Source organism: Microtus ochrogaster, chromosome 18, assembly GCF_000317375.1.
Source record: "Microtus ochrogaster isolate Prairie Vole_2 chromosome 18, MicOch1.0, whole genome shotgun sequence".
Taxonomy (NCBI): domain Eukaryota; kingdom Metazoa; phylum Chordata; class Mammalia; order Rodentia; family Cricetidae; genus Microtus; species Microtus ochrogaster.
The window spans coordinates 9,787,104-9,802,884 of record NC_022020.1 but is presented as its reverse complement, the minus strand read 5'-3'; the positions used below and the strand labels follow the sequence as shown (position 1 = coordinate 9,802,884).

Below are 15,781 nucleotides of genomic sequence, written 5' to 3'. Positions count from 1 at the left end.
CTGCACACGTGCAAATGCCCACACACTGACGTGCACACAGAAGTGCAGCTAGAAATAAAATTGATATTTAAAAGAAAATGAAGAATGAAGGAAGCATTAGGAGAAGAATGTATGTGAAATACTACTCATTTATAAATGTCTGGCCTTTTAGGAGAGTTGAATGGTTCCTTTTTTAAATGTTTTAATGTATAATGGACACCTACAGCAGATACATTTTAAAATACAGTACCTTTTTCCTATTAAAAAAATCTCCTCTTTGCCTTCTGGGAAGTTTTTGTTAGATCCCCCATGCTCCCTCTGTGCCTGAATTCTATTCTTCTCCCAGGCTAAATGAAAGGAGGGCAGAAAAGGTAATGACAGAGCTGTAAGGGTAGGACAAACCTCCCCCTGATTAGACACAGCTCATTTACGCAGCTTTGTTCTTGGGCCACACACAGAACAATGCAGGCTCTTTCATGCTTGCCAGGAGTTCACCTCATCAACAAGATGAGCAATTTAACTAGCACTCAAATTCTATACCTGGTGGATTTGGTTCAAATCAGTTTCATTTCCTTCAAAATCCTAATGAGGCCCGAGGTCATGGGAGCAATCTGCCCTTTGCTTTCTGTAAGGCCTCAGCTTCCAGGGTCTCCTACAAATGGGTTTTAAAGGAAGAGGGAACTTCCCCCTTTACCGTCATACAAATAAGTGCATCGAGAAAAGCTGCTGAGTCTCTGACAAGAGAAATGATTTTGCAGGAATATTATTCTTCCAGCCCACCTTCAGCCTCTTTGCATCCTGCAAACGGCCGTGGTTTGTCACCTCATTGGCACTCATGGCATTAATTAACATCACCTCAGGCCATCTCTAAGCTCTATGCCTTGCAATTGGTATTGGCTGAAGTCAGAAAACAACATCTGCCAAGAAATATTTATTTATTCACCAGGCTTTCTAGAACCCATCACCATAAGCCTTATCACCCAAAACGAAACCCTGCAATAACACAAATCATTGGCAGGCTCTGACACTACTTGAGTGATTGCTCCTACTTCAAAAATGCGAACTGCCTTATTACCGGGGCAGGCTTCAAATAAAAAGCAAACAGAAGCCCCCTCTCCTTGGTCCCAATGCCTATCTCCTGCAAGGCTGCCAACCACAGAACCAGTGGTAGTTTTAAGGTATATACTAAAAGGTGGTCCAATCATGCTACAGGGGAGCAGAGCTATATTCTGTCATTGCTCGCACAGGAAAGAAGTTCTTTAAATTAATTATAAATAAATAAAATGCTGTATACTGAAACTCAGCCAAGTGATTCATTTTTCTTCAGTTTTTAAGTATTTTCTTTCCCAATGCAATCTATAATAATTTCCCACTATGAATATTGCATAGCTTCCCGTTAATTATGTATGCCAATGAAACCTGTCACCCAGTTTGCCCTTCCCCTTCCATATTCCAAGCTGAACAGAGTTCTGTGTGCTTTCACAGAGACAATGAGAGACCATACAGGGTTTTAAATGCTGGAAAATCTTCCAGAGTTTCCATTAATAAAATATTTCCATAACAATATTTTTCTACACAGAAATTCAGTATGAAATTACTACTCATTTTTTTCTGGATCTCAATTTCACATATTTTTTTAAAAAATCTCTTCTTACCTGTAACAAAATAGATTACTATTCAAACTTCAAAAGGTTTAAACGAAATACATTCTACATATAGACAAAATTTTCAAACACTATAAAGAGTAGCTATGTACAAACTCATAAAGAAGGACCCACGAATATGAACTACCAAGTTTAATAGCCTTTTGGGAGGAAGTCTTATACTGTTTTCAACCAGAAAATACAATGTTAGTGAAGCAGCGCAATTATAGAAAGACAAAGAATTAGTTTTCTCACTCAGATGTTGACCTTCTAAGTCTCCAATATGTGTTCTTAGGTGTGACTAGATGTGGGGAGAAGCTAGAAAGGGACCCGACCCATGAGAGTGAAGCAAAGGAGGCTTTCAGGGAGAAGGGGTGCAAAGTGTAGTAGAACACATGTGGTCTGAGTGCAGGAGACTAGAGTGGGCTGGAAAGGCACAGTAGGAGACAGGAGGAGGAAAGCTTGCAAAAGACACAGCCCAAACTAAGTACGAAAACACCGTGAGGAAGCATGCTACCTTGCAAGCTATCTAAAAAATAATAAGTAAATGAATTGCTTAACAGACTTAGCTAGAAGCAGATTCCCCAAACTACGGGCCAGCTTTTAGAAGACTGAGACAGAGACCTTTCTACTGGAGAAGAGGAAATCCGAGTTGGATGCATTTGGAAGACTATTGCCTTTGTGATTTATTGTTATCAATTATCATATTTATTAGCAAGTAGCTTTATTTCTGGTGAGGTTCTATTCTGTTTTTTTTTTTCATATAGAATTCAGTAAAGAATGAATTGGTTAAAAAAACGTTCCAGGGAAAAAATAAAAATAAGGGGAAGAAGGTTAAGAATTCATGGGTGTTACTACGACATCATTCACTATAAAATGTATTCTTACATTCTGTAAGAATTACTGACAAGGACAGACAGCTTAGGTGATCAATTTAAGACAAAGGATATAATTAGATACAATATTAATTTAAATAAGGAAAAATACAATGGATTAACAAACATTACAAAAAAGAACACATTTTATCACTTAATATCTTGATAAATTTCTCAATTTTTTATTTACTTTTTTAAATAATCTTTCCTTATTTTACATACCAATCCCAGTTCTTTGATGTGGAAATGTCATATATCAATCTGTTGATTTCATTGGTTAAGCAATTAAGAAACTGCATGGCCCTGATAGGTTAAAACATAGGTGGGAGGAGTAAACAGAACAGAATGCTGGGAGGAAGAGGAAGTGAGCTCAGAGATGCCATGCTCCCTGCTCCCGGGTGGACACACACGATGAAGCTCAGACCCAGGATGGACGTAGGCTAGAATATTCCCGGTAAGCGCACCTTGGGGTGCTACACAGATGATTAGAAATGGACTAAAATAATATGTGAGAATTAGCCTAGAAGAGGCTAGATAGAAATGGGCCAAGCAGTGTTGAAAAGAATACAGTGTCCGTGCAATTATTTCGGGGCATAAGCTAGCAGGCGGCCGAGTTGCTGGGGACGCAGCCACTCCACTCCTACTACAACAGTTCTTACTCCCTCTCCTCATCCCATTCACCCCATCTTCCACTCACCCCATACCCTACCCACTACTCATAGAGTGTACGGCTTCCTTCCCATGGGGAATCAACAAAGCCTGTCACATCACTTAAGGTAGGACCAAGGCCCTCTTTCTCTGTATCTGTGCTGAGCAAGGTATTCCACCAAAAAGAATAGTCTCCAAGAAGCCAATTCATTCAGAAGGAATAAATCCTGGTCCTACTGCCAGTGGCCCCACAGACTGCCCCAGCCACACAACCGTCACCCACATTCAGAGGGCCTAGTTTGGGCCTATGCAGGTTTTCCTGCTGTCAGTCCAGAGTCAGTGACCTACCACTAACTCAGGTCAGCTGTGGTTTTTTTTGTTTGTTTTTTTTGGTTTTTTTTTGGTTTTTTTCGCGACAGGGTTTCTCTGTGGCTTTGGAGCCTGTCCTGGAACTAGCTCTGTAGACCAGGCTGGTCTCGAACTCACAGAGATCCAACTGCCTCTGCCTCCCGAGTGCTGGGATTAAAGGCGTGCGCCACCACCGCCCGGCGAGGTCAGCTGTTTTTTTGTGGGTATCCCCATCATGGTCTTGACCCCTTTGCTCATAATTTCGCTCCTCCCTCTCTTCATCTGGAGCTTAGCTGTGGATCTCTGCATCTGCTTCCATCAGTTGCAGAATGAACGTTCTCTGATGACAGAGGAAGGCCAGTTCAGCACACTCTCCACTACTGTTTATGGTCTTTGTAGATTCCTGGGAATTTCCCTAGTACCAGTGAGGACTGGGAATGCTTTCTTTTAAGAACTTTAAAAGTGGACCTCAAACATAATTAACGACTTTCAGCCACTGCAGACAAGATGACAGTGACTATATTCTCAAAGTGGCTTGGGCTTTGTGGTTTCCAGTTCACAGCATATGGAATGGACATGTTCTGTAGGTCTTCTTTAAAGAGGTCAAAAACATTTTAAGCTAACAAAATGCATCACTTGGCAATTCTATCACCATTACCCCACAAAGCAGGTAAAGGTTTCATTGTTTTGTATTGTCCCCAGGCATATGACCACATCAGTAGTAAGTTTTTTGGGTTTTTCTTGGTTTTGTTTGTTTCCTTGTTTTCAAATTTAATTTATTTATTTTACATCCACATCACAGTTTCCACTCCCTCCTCTCCTCTCAGTCCCTCCTCATACCTCCCCCTCCCCAATCCACTCCTCCACAGCTTCTGCTCAGAAGAAACAGGCTTCCTATGAATATCAACAAAACACGGCACATCAAGTGACTGAAAGACTAAGCGCCTTGTATTAAGGCTGGGTAAGACAACCCAGTATGAGGAATAGGTCCCCAAAAGCCAGCAAAAGAATTGTAGACAGTCCCTGTTTCTACTGTTAGGAGTCCTGCAAGAAGACTAAGCTATACAACTGTCACATATATGCGGAAGTCCTACGTCAGTGCCCTGCAGGCTACCTGGCTGTAGGTTCAGTCTCTGTGAGCTCCTAGGAGTACATGTTAGTTGTTTCTGTGACTTTTCTTGTGATGTCCTTGACCCTCTGGCTTCTACCATCCTTCCTCCCTCTCTTCAGCAGGATTCCTGGAGCTCAGACTGATGTCGGCTGTGGGTCTCTGCTTCTAGTTCCGTGAGTTACTGGGTGAAGCTTCTCTGAAGACAATTGACATCATTATCAATCTGTGAATATAGCAAAATATTGTTAGGCATCACATCAGTACTAAACTTGAGAGCAAAGTTGGATGATCCTGGAAGAACCTATTTTCAGCATCTATGAGGTGTTTTTATTTCTTTCCTATTTAAAATAGGTTTTCCATATTCTATAAATTCTCAATGGTAAGATAAGATGATTTTCTTGTTTCTATGGACATAAAACAAAGAAAATTTCAGTTCAGGTACCTCAATATTTACACTTGCAAGCAAATTAACATTATAAAGCACACAGCTTTTTACATTCAAAACTATACAGACTATATAATTAATGGGACATTTTGCAAGACAAAAATAAAAGATTTTTTAAAAAGAAATAAATTCTATGTCCATAGTCTGAGATAACTTGAAATTTATAGGATTTAAAATAATTATTAATGCTTGAGCTAAGTTTTACAGTTTTCCATGCTTTAGCTGAGAGAATGATTTATTTCTTAAATATGAAAGTGAGGAGGAAGCCTTATCGGGTGCATTTCCTTTGTGGTCCAGGGGACAGGCTAGTTTCACATGCAGTAAATTACAGTGGTAAGTACCCGGATGTATTTAGCCCAGCTGTGTAAAATATGCCAACGCTGCTTTCTAAACAAGGCAGAAGTGTCCAAAATAGTAACAATCAGTGGGTTTTCTCCCTAAAGCCAAATAGCCAGGAAATTGGCTTTGAAAGAAGTTAGGTTCACCCTGATTAGATTATAAGAAGCTATGAATATATCAGTTTCATCCAAAGTAATATTTTGACAGGTGATGAAAAAATACTTTTAAATAAATTCTTCAATACTAGAAAATATGAATGTTCTTTTTGTCCTTTAAGGCATGGAAATTCTCTCTCTCTCTCTCTCTCTCTCTCTCTCTCTCTCTCACACACACACACACACAAACACACACACACATCTATCTATCTATCTATCTATCTATCTATCTATCTATCTATCTATCTATCTATGCATCTATCTATCTGTCTATCATCTCTCCTTCCATGCTTCTTCCCCAAGCATCCCTCCCAGTAAACAACTGTCAGCACTGCAACCACCAGCTTCCGTGTGGGAATCTCATAGTCCTGCCAAAGAATGAGAAATCGTCAATAATCTGCCATGTTTGTCTTCATTTCACCGGAGCAGCAGCTACAGAAGGCCGTCATTAAATATTCACTAGATGACTGGAGGGATAGGGACAGACGGATGAGTAAAATAAAATCACCCAGAGAGGGTCTCAGCTTCCATACGAGGTCATTTTCATCCTTTTATAGATGCAAACTGAACATATATTTAAAGTGATGACCAATGCCAGAGGTCCTTTCTAAAGCTGTTTAAAACAACCAGCGTATTTTGGGAGTTCCTACTACCTAAAAAGTTCACTTTGAGGAAGGATGAGATAAACAGTAGTTCTAAATTCTATTACAAACAATGAGAGTGATTGAGTGTTCCCACACACCAGGCCAGTATTGATTTTCATCACTTTTTTCTCACAGTTCTTGTCTATTTATCAATGGGAAAAAAAAAAGAAAGGAACCGAATCCTCTTATTGCCACATTATTTCTTAGGTCATCTCTGCACTGTAACAGAATACTCAAAAATGAATATTTTATAAAGAGGACAAATTCATTTATTATGGAAGCATGGAAGTCAAGGTCAAAAGCCTCACTTGCAGAGGGAATTCATACATACTCTGACATCCTGTGGGGGAGGCAGAAGGGCAAGAGATCATCTCAGAGTAGAAAGGAGAGTCAAATACAGCCCTTAGTCACTAGTCCATTCCTGTGATAAGGGCATTAATCTATTGCCAAGGTCTGTGCCCCATGACATAATCATCTCTTCAGGGTCCCCACTTCTCACGGCTCTGTTGGGGATTTTGTTTCCAATACAGGAACTCTGAAGGACATGTACAAAACACAGGACACAGTACGTGCAAGAGCTCATGGCTGGGCTCGACTTTTTCTAAAGTGTGTGTGTGTGTCTTTGTGAGCAGTAAGTATGTTTGTGTGCCCACAGAACCCAGAGGAGGATGTCAGGTGTCCTGCTACATCACTATCAGTCATATTGGGGTTGGAACTTTCTAAACTGTATGTTTAATCACCAGGAAATGCTTTTCTCTATCAAAGGTAACATTAGTTTTGACTCACAGAATATTTTCTGGGTGTGAGTCTGAATTACTACTGACAATGAAACAATATTTTGGGAAGAGAAAAATATCCATTTTATTCATTTCCATGCATTGACAAGTGAAGTTACTGAATAGCAGATATCACTTAATATTGCTTTACAGAGATATAAATAATAGGTTTGTCTGACCGAACATAGAAATTATAAACATTGTGCAAAGATGGGGGATATCTTTTGCCAAAAATGGCAAAGAGACTTCAACTTTGTGTGAACGTAGTAATTCCTAGAGATGGATGCAAAAGGCAAAGCTGGAGTAATGCCTGATTTGGTTGGTAAGAGTGCTCTGTGCCACAAGTCCACAGAACCCCATCACTAGGCATGAATTGCACACTCACAACACAGCAGCAGCCACAAGATGTAGTCTGGTGTCTTGGTTCTTTTTTAAGTGCTTATTTTATTTTTAGTTATGTGTGTTTATGTTGGGAGATGAGTGCACGTTCACATTATGAGTGCTGATACCCAAATGAGATAGAGGATGCCAGCAGATGTCCCGGAGCCGGAGTGACAGGCAGTCATGAGCTTCCCGGCAAAGGCTCTGGGAAGTGAACTCGGATCTTCTGTAAGTTGTCCACACTCCCAACTACTGAGCCTCCGTCTTTCTTGCTCTCTAATGGAGTTGTTCTTTAATCTGGCTGTGTATTAGATGAATCTCTGAAGCTTTTCAAACATTGGGCTTATTTTTTTTTTGTTATTATCGTATCGTGCTGATGTGAACATGTGCATGCCAGAGTGCGCATGTGGTAATCAGAGGACAACTTTGCAGCATAAGAGCCCTTTCCACCTTTATGTGAGTCTGGGAGTGTCTTCTTTAGGGTTTCTATTGCTGTGATGAAACATCATGACCAAAGATCAAGTTGGAGAGGAAAGGGTTTACTAGGCTTACACTTCAGCATTACTTTTCATCACTGAAGGAAGTCAAGATAGGAACTCAAACAGGGCAGGATCCTGCAGGCAGAAGCTGATGCAGAAGCCATGGAGGGAAGCTGCTTATTCTCTTGATGTGGGAGTGTCATATATCAATCTGTTGATTTCATTGGTTAAGCAATAAAGAAACTGCTTGGCCCTCATAGGTTAAAACATAGGTGGGTGGAGTAAACAGAACAGAATGCTGGGAGGAAGAGGAAGTGAGCTCAGACTCGATAGCTCTGCTCTCTGGAGCAGAGACACCATGCTCTCCTCTCCCGGGCAGACGCATGCGATTCAGCTCCGACCCAGGATGCACATAGGCTAGAATCTTCCCGGTAAGCGCACATTGGGGTGCAACACACATGATTTGAAATGGGCTAGTCCAGGTTCTAGAGTTAGCTGAGAAGAGGCTAGATATAATGGGTCAAGCAGTGTTTAAAAGAATACAGTGTCCGAGTAATTATTTCAGGGTATAAGCTAGCCAGGCGGCTGGGGTGCTGGGGACGCAGCTCTGCTGCTCCTTATACAACACTCTCTTGCTCCCCATGACTTGATCAGCCCACCTTCTTATAGAACCCAGGACCAGTAGCTCAAGAATGGCACCACCCACCGTGGGATGGGCACTCCCCCATATATCACTAATGGAGCAAATGCTGGATCTCACTGAGGCATATCCTCAAGCGAGGCTCCTTCCTCTGATGAGTCTAACTTGTGTCAAGTTGATACACAAAACAGCCAGGACAAGGAGTCAAACTCAAATTATCCAGCCTGCATGGCAAAAATCTTTATGTATGCACCCCTACAAAGTATTTATAAAATATTTTAGAGAAAAAAAAACAACCCTTTATTTATACAAGCTTATAGTACTAAAAAAATCATGTAAAAACCTTATAAGGTAGATCTAAAAGTACATATGTACTCCCATGATTTCATGAATTGAGTAGTCACCTCATCCTGAACTCTGTATAATCCAAGGCACTATTAAAAAATGCCTTGGGATGGTTAACTCTCAAAGAGGTGTCTGATGAGGGCCTCTTCACTGGATGGTCCCCCACATGGAGAGACTAGAGAACTGAATATGGACCTTCCTCATATGACATTAATTCCATAGCAGGAGATCCCTCATGATTTAATTCCTTCCTAAACGACTGGTACTGCCCACTACCACTTAGGTGATTAAGTAGCAGTATGGGTCCATGCATTCCGACCCTCTCAAACCTCAGTTTAAAAGGTTTAAAATATCTCCAGTTGTAGTCTTGGTTGCAAATGTAATCTCCTACTTCACATCACAATGCAACATGTACTTTGATAGTTGGGACTAAAATATTATCTTGCGTGTAAGAATATAATTATTAATGGAAACTGTCTTTAATGTTTGAACCACTAGGAAACAAAATAAAAACAATGTTTCAACATGAAACAGAGAATATGGTCCCAAATAGCTTTCAGAATGCCCAGTATTTTCATCAAACATTTTTCTGCAGTCCAATTTGTTAACTTCAATTAAGGGGATTAAACAAAGCATCCATTTATTTTACAAACTCATTGTATTTCTATTCCAAATGGCAAAAGTTCAATATTTTCTCTAGTGTAGCCCTGCCAGTAAAGGTTCTCAATATGCCTCAATAAAAGAGGCATAGAAACAAGAGTGAAGATTTTGGGAAAAATGGAAAATCTCGAATAATTATGGATGTTACTCCCCCTTTTTACTGCACCAGAATAATAGCCCTCTGAAACAGTAGCATGTAAAGGGCAATTTCTGAGACCTTCACTTCCCCCCAAATGAAGAAAGGTCATACACATTTCTTCTTGCTGCAATGAATAAGAAGAAGTCAGGGGATTCCTTGTAGCGGTCCTGGAATAATTATGAAATAGCTGATTAAGTTCAAAGTTAGTATGGAAATCTGTTCCTTTAAAAGTCTTTCATAGTCTATCTCTGGAGGGAGATAATTCTATCAAATTTGAATTAATCCATAGATAATGGCAATCCTATCACTCATCATTATGTATCTCTATATAGAAAATTAATAATGCATGCATTCTCAGATTTCACATAAAAAAATAACTCAGGGCCAGATTACAGAAGGGATTAATTGTAAACACTATGAGTTATGGCAGACACCCCAAGAAAGGGATTAATCAACTTCAAACACATAACTTAACATAACAATAATAGCCCAACCACAGATAATTCTTTGGAGAATGGGGTTTTGGGATGCAAGTCACACAATGATCCCTTCATAGATACAATAAAACATTTAAAAAATTACACTACTGCTATGATTATAAAGTATAATCAGGTCCCCATATTACCATCATTACTGAAGCCTATAGTAGAATTAATTGTTCTCCATTTCAAGTAAAAAAATAGGCTAGGCTCCTTATCAGTATGCCTAAATTAAAGCATTCCAAAGAGTTCACATTTTGAATACTTAATCTCATGATTAGCAGCTGGGATATAAGAATATATTCACTTTATCTTAGACAATGTCTTGTGATTTCCTGCATCTTGGGGTATTGTGCATCATTTAAGAAGTGCATTGAAAGTGATAATATATATGCTTTTCACTTTAAGGATAACTGAATTAAGAGCATCCCCCATTCTGTAAAAATATGTGCTAATATGTGCAAGATAAAATATCCCATGGTTGCCATTTTTAAATTAATGTCAGGTAATGGCCCGCCCATCCTCTCTGATCTGAATTCAGTTTACACAGTTGCCTCATGCATGCACAACTCCCATCATAACCTTATCACAGTGTATGACAGTCGCTATGAGGCTGCCTGTGTGCTTTAAGTGTAATAAAACAGTAGTTGTCACATTCAAATTGACTTAATTTATTTACTTAATGGTCTTCAAGTTCCCCCATATATACCATGTGGTAGAAGTCCCCATTTCCTTTACAACTGAATGATACCATTGTGTGCTCAAACCACACCTTGTTTATCCACCCACGGGAGAACACTTGGGTTTCCTTCTCATAGCACGAATAATAAAAATCCTGGGACAGATACTGAGGTTCAACCTGAAGATCAGAAAAGCAAAGCAGCCAGTCACTAGAGAGCTCTGACCTCTGGGAAATCTTCAGACTGAAAGAGAGAAAATTCCTGTCTCAACCTGCCTTATATTCCTCTCTAGTGCTAGGATTAAAGGCATACATCACCACTACCTGGCCTCTATGGCTAACTAGTTGCTTCTGGAATTAAAGTTCTGTGCCACCACTGCCTGGCCTGTATGGCTAAATAGTGTGGCTGTTTTGCATTCTGATCTTCAGGCAAGCTTTATTTATTAAAATACAAATGAAATATTACTACATTTCTCCATTGGAAGTACTCTAATGGAAAGGTAGCCATGAGAACGAGAGAGCAATATTTCTTCTGCCACTCTGCTTTCACTGCCTTCTTGTCTGTATCCCAAGAGATGGAATTTCTAGATCATAAAATAATTCCACTTTAACCATCTGAGAAATCCCCACACTGTTTTTCACAGTGGTTACATCATTTGATGCTAAACAAAAATGTGCAAAGTTCAAATTCCTCTGTATCCTTACCAATGTGTTATGTAATATTGTTCATTACCACTGAGACTATAATGTTCTTCAGCTATGGTTCTTTAATGTTCTTTCCAGTATGTATGTGGAGTTAATTCTGAACCCTTTTTTCTTTCCAGAGAAAAAGATGTTAAAGTTGAAGATTATAGAAAATAATATTTTCTAAGAAAATGTGTGACAACTGGTATATCTGACTGTTTTCTCCCACATACCTGATGGTCTTCTTTTCACAAAATTAGACTTGTGGAAGGCAGTTATCATTCACCTATAATGTTAGCACTGAGGGGACTCAAGTAGGAGAATCATAAGTTCACATCAGTCCACACTGTAGGAAAAGACACTGCCTTCATGTCCAAAAACTGTAAGAAGTCAGCCTTAAAAACATAAATACAAATAACATTATATAAACTGAAGAGATTCTGTTTAAGAATCTATATGCAGTATATGCACTTAAATACACATATATGCATGCAATAACAATTATTGAGTTTGAAGGAGATCAAGGTGACATATAGAGAGGTTTTGGAGGAAGAAAAAGGAAGGAAAAATATTGTATTTATATAATAATCTCAAAAATGAACATGAACAAATAATGATAACAAAAAGTATAGTCTTAATATTTTTTAAATAAATGAGATAGACCATTTTCACTGCTACTCTCATTTGAATGACATAAACCAAGTCATCTGATTGTTGTGTCAAGGAACTCCATGCAAAGAACAAAGAACTGTCCACTTTAAAGGTAACATTTGGCTAGGTGATTTCATTATAATTTCAGCATTGCAAAAAGCAAACAGCAAGCAAACTTACTAAATGTATGTTAACATCATCACTACAGTATCAAATGTTGTCAAAGTAAAAACGATGACCTCTGCCTTCATGATATTAGAAAGAGAGCTGAATTCCAAAGGGAAGAGATGTAAAGCAGACATGGGGTGGGATGGATCCTCCCTCTAGGTTCTCCTTCTCTTAGCCTTTTGACCTCCTTATTGTTCTTGCTCTTCTCGTGTTTCTCATTCCTGTGTCCACACTCAAGCACACTTTGCCCTCTTCCAATCATCTCTTGGCACACACTCTACACCTTATGTCCACACTCAAGCACACTTTGCCCTCCATCTTCCAATCATCTCTTCGCACAGACTCTACCTGGCTGACTCTCCTAGCCCTTGTCACATCATCAGAGGCGTGATCACACCTGAATTCTTTTTCAATGTTGCTGACTCACCTGTCTGAGGAATAATGAGCAAGTGTACCTATTCAAAAGTGAATCTAATCCACAGCTAAGCACTGGGCTGAGCTCCTGGAGTCCAGTTGAAGAGAGGGAGAAGTGACAGTTTGAGAAAAGGGGTCAAGACCATGATGGGGAAACCCACAGAAACAGAGGACTCAAGCTAGTGGGAGCTCACTGACTCTGGCCTGACAGAGGAGAAACTACATACGACCAAATTAGGCTCATTGAATGTGGGTGACAGTTGTATGGTTTGGGCAGTCTGTGGGGCCACTGACAGTGGGACCCAGATTTATCCCGAGTACTAGAACGGCTTTTTGGAGCCCATTTCTTTAGAGGGATACCTTGCTCAGCCTAGATATGGGGGGAAGGCCTTGATCCTGCCTCAAAGTGATGTGACAGACTTTGTTGACTCCCTATGGGAAGCCTATTCCCCTCTGAGAAATGGGTGAGGGTGAGGTGGGGGTTGGGGGAGACAGAAGAATGGAGGGAGAGAGAACTTGGATAGGTGCGTAAAATTAAAAAGATTATTTTAAATAAGATAAAAAAAGGAAGTAAACCTAAGAGTTTAATGCCTACTACTGAAGTGGTTGTTGTTGCTATGCAATGAACATGAAAATAAATTCATTCTTTAGTCTACAGAACTAATCTAGAAACACTATTATAAAGTGTAAAGTGTTCAATACATGCTTAAATTATTTTTGCTTAATTTTTATATTTATTTATTGTGTGTGTCTGTCTATATGTATGTAGATGCATGCACATCCATCACATTGCAAAGGACACCTTGCAAGAATCAATTCTCTACTTCTGCAATGTGGGCACTGTACTGAAAATCAAACCCAGATTATTAGATTTACAACTAAGTGCCTTTACCTACTGAGCCATATTGCCAGATCCTAACTTCAATTTTTTAGGGATTTGCAAATTTTCAATCTTTAAACATTTTACATTATTCAGTTTGATTTCCCCTAGTTATACTCCAATCTAACAAAACCAAAATATAAGCAGTTGTCTTTGAAGAACATACAATTCCCTTCTGTGTGTTTTGAATTTGGTTACTCTCTAAACAGACCATTGTTTCATTTCCATGCTCTTCATGGAGTTCTCATACACTAAAATCTGGCTCAAACTCTGGTAATTGAGTCTCACCAGAGAGAATGTCCATCTGGCTGCACAGGGCTCCCACCATCTCAGCAGACACACTCACGTTCTTTGGTCTTCCAAAGCAACTTTTCTTGATGTCACTTTCCTGGGCCTAGGGTCCTGATCTGCCTCCAGATCCTGATTCTTGTTTCAGCATTGTATAATGTGAGGACAGAGGTGGTACTTGCCTTAGTATGCTATCGTATAAATACTGTTCATACCACAGCTTACTTTACACAACCCAGGGTCTCCATGATCTAGTTCCAGTACTGTATTCTACTATAATCTCTTATGTGTGATAAGCTTTGCTGGCACTCTTTTCTCTTTCAACTCAATTAGAAAGGTGCTGTAGGAATTCCTACAGCCAGTAGCCTTTAAGTTACCCGCCCACTTGGGTGTGGCCTCCTATACTATTTATGCTGATGTAAAGCACATGGCCTCTCTCTTTTCTGGCTGCAGAATTCTGTTGCTGTTCTCCATTTTAGCAGAGGATTCTGATTTATGAGTCTACCTCTAAATAAATAATCATCTATTAGTCTCAATTCTGCGTGAGTGTGGGATTTCTTTTAAGCCTCCTTCTTCAGAAATGTTAGTTAGACCAATAACTACAGATACACTGACAGCTAAGTTTTCTATGAATCACTTTAAGCAAACAAAAACCTTAGGGTTGGATTATTTAATTTACTAATACTTTCAAACAATAAAGTTATGAAAAACATTCTTCTTTAACATTAAAAAACAATGGTATCTTAAAAGCTACCAAGGCATTTAAAGAAGCCATAAAAATAAGAGAAGGAAAATAAATCAAGATATCTAAAATAAAACAAAACAAATAAAATCTTAAAATTGGATCTACTCATTTGTTTGCTATGACAAAAAATACTAATAAGTATGAAGAAGTGATTCATTCGAACCATGTTTTTCAAAGTTTGGTGAGCATCACACAGAAGGAATCAGTCTAAACATTCAAATTTTTACCCTCTCCCAAACCTAGTGAGCCAGAACCTGCTGTCCCATTAGTGTTTGTATTTTAGGATTTGAAATGACTTTTACATGGACCAAAGTAAAAAATGCCACACGGACACTGTATGGCAAAGGCATAGTACTTTTAGCAAGCCAAAATTCAAAATATGATTTCCATTAAGACATTTCATATATTCCTTTAGTAATTCCTCTAAAACTCTTCGAGAGATAAATGTTGAAAATACAGTCAATCAAAATCTTAGCTATGTTCTTTTTTTTTTTAACAAACTTAATTCACTTTTATTTTCCTTGTATAAAAACCCTTATGTGGTGGCCACAGCTGGAGCCTGGGTCCTCTGAACAGAGACTCTGGTGTGGGTTTTCACAAGAGGGTCAGTGAATTCCTGATAAGGAGACTTGGTGAACATTGTCTCTTTCCAGGGGTCGGGGGTCAGGTAGCTGTAGGTCTTAGAGATGGCATCAAAGGTGGCCTTGGCAAAGTTGCCTAGAGTGGCAGTACAGCCCCTGGCTGATGTGTAGCAGTCATCAATGCCAGCCATCATCAGTATCTTCTGGGCACAGGAGCGGAGACTATGCCAGTGCCTCCGGGGGCAGGGATGAGACGCACCAGCACAGAACCACGGTGGCCTGTCACTTTGCAAGGAACAGTGTGGGGCTTGCCAATCTTGTTCCCCCAGTAGCCTCTCCGCACAGGGACAATGGAAAGCTTGGCCAAGATGATGGCCCCTCGGATGGCAGTGGCTACCTTCTTGGAGCACTTGACACTGAGACCTACGTGACCATTGTAGCCTCCAATAGCGACGAAAGCCTTGAACCTGGTCTGCTGGCCTGCCCTAGTCTGCTTCTGCACGGGCATTATCTTCAGAACCTCATCCTTTAGGGAAGCTCCCAGGAAAAAGTCAATAATCTCAGATTCTTTAATGGGCAGGGAGAACAGGTAGATCTCCTCTAGG

General features: G+C 39.7%; 1 pseudogene; it reads right to left on the bottom strand.

Moving 5' to 3' along the window:
• Window positions 1-15,130: 15,130 nt before the first annotated feature.
• Window positions 15,131-15,781, bottom strand: part of LOC101994201 — a 42,732-nt pseudogene continuing 42,081 nt past the window's right edge.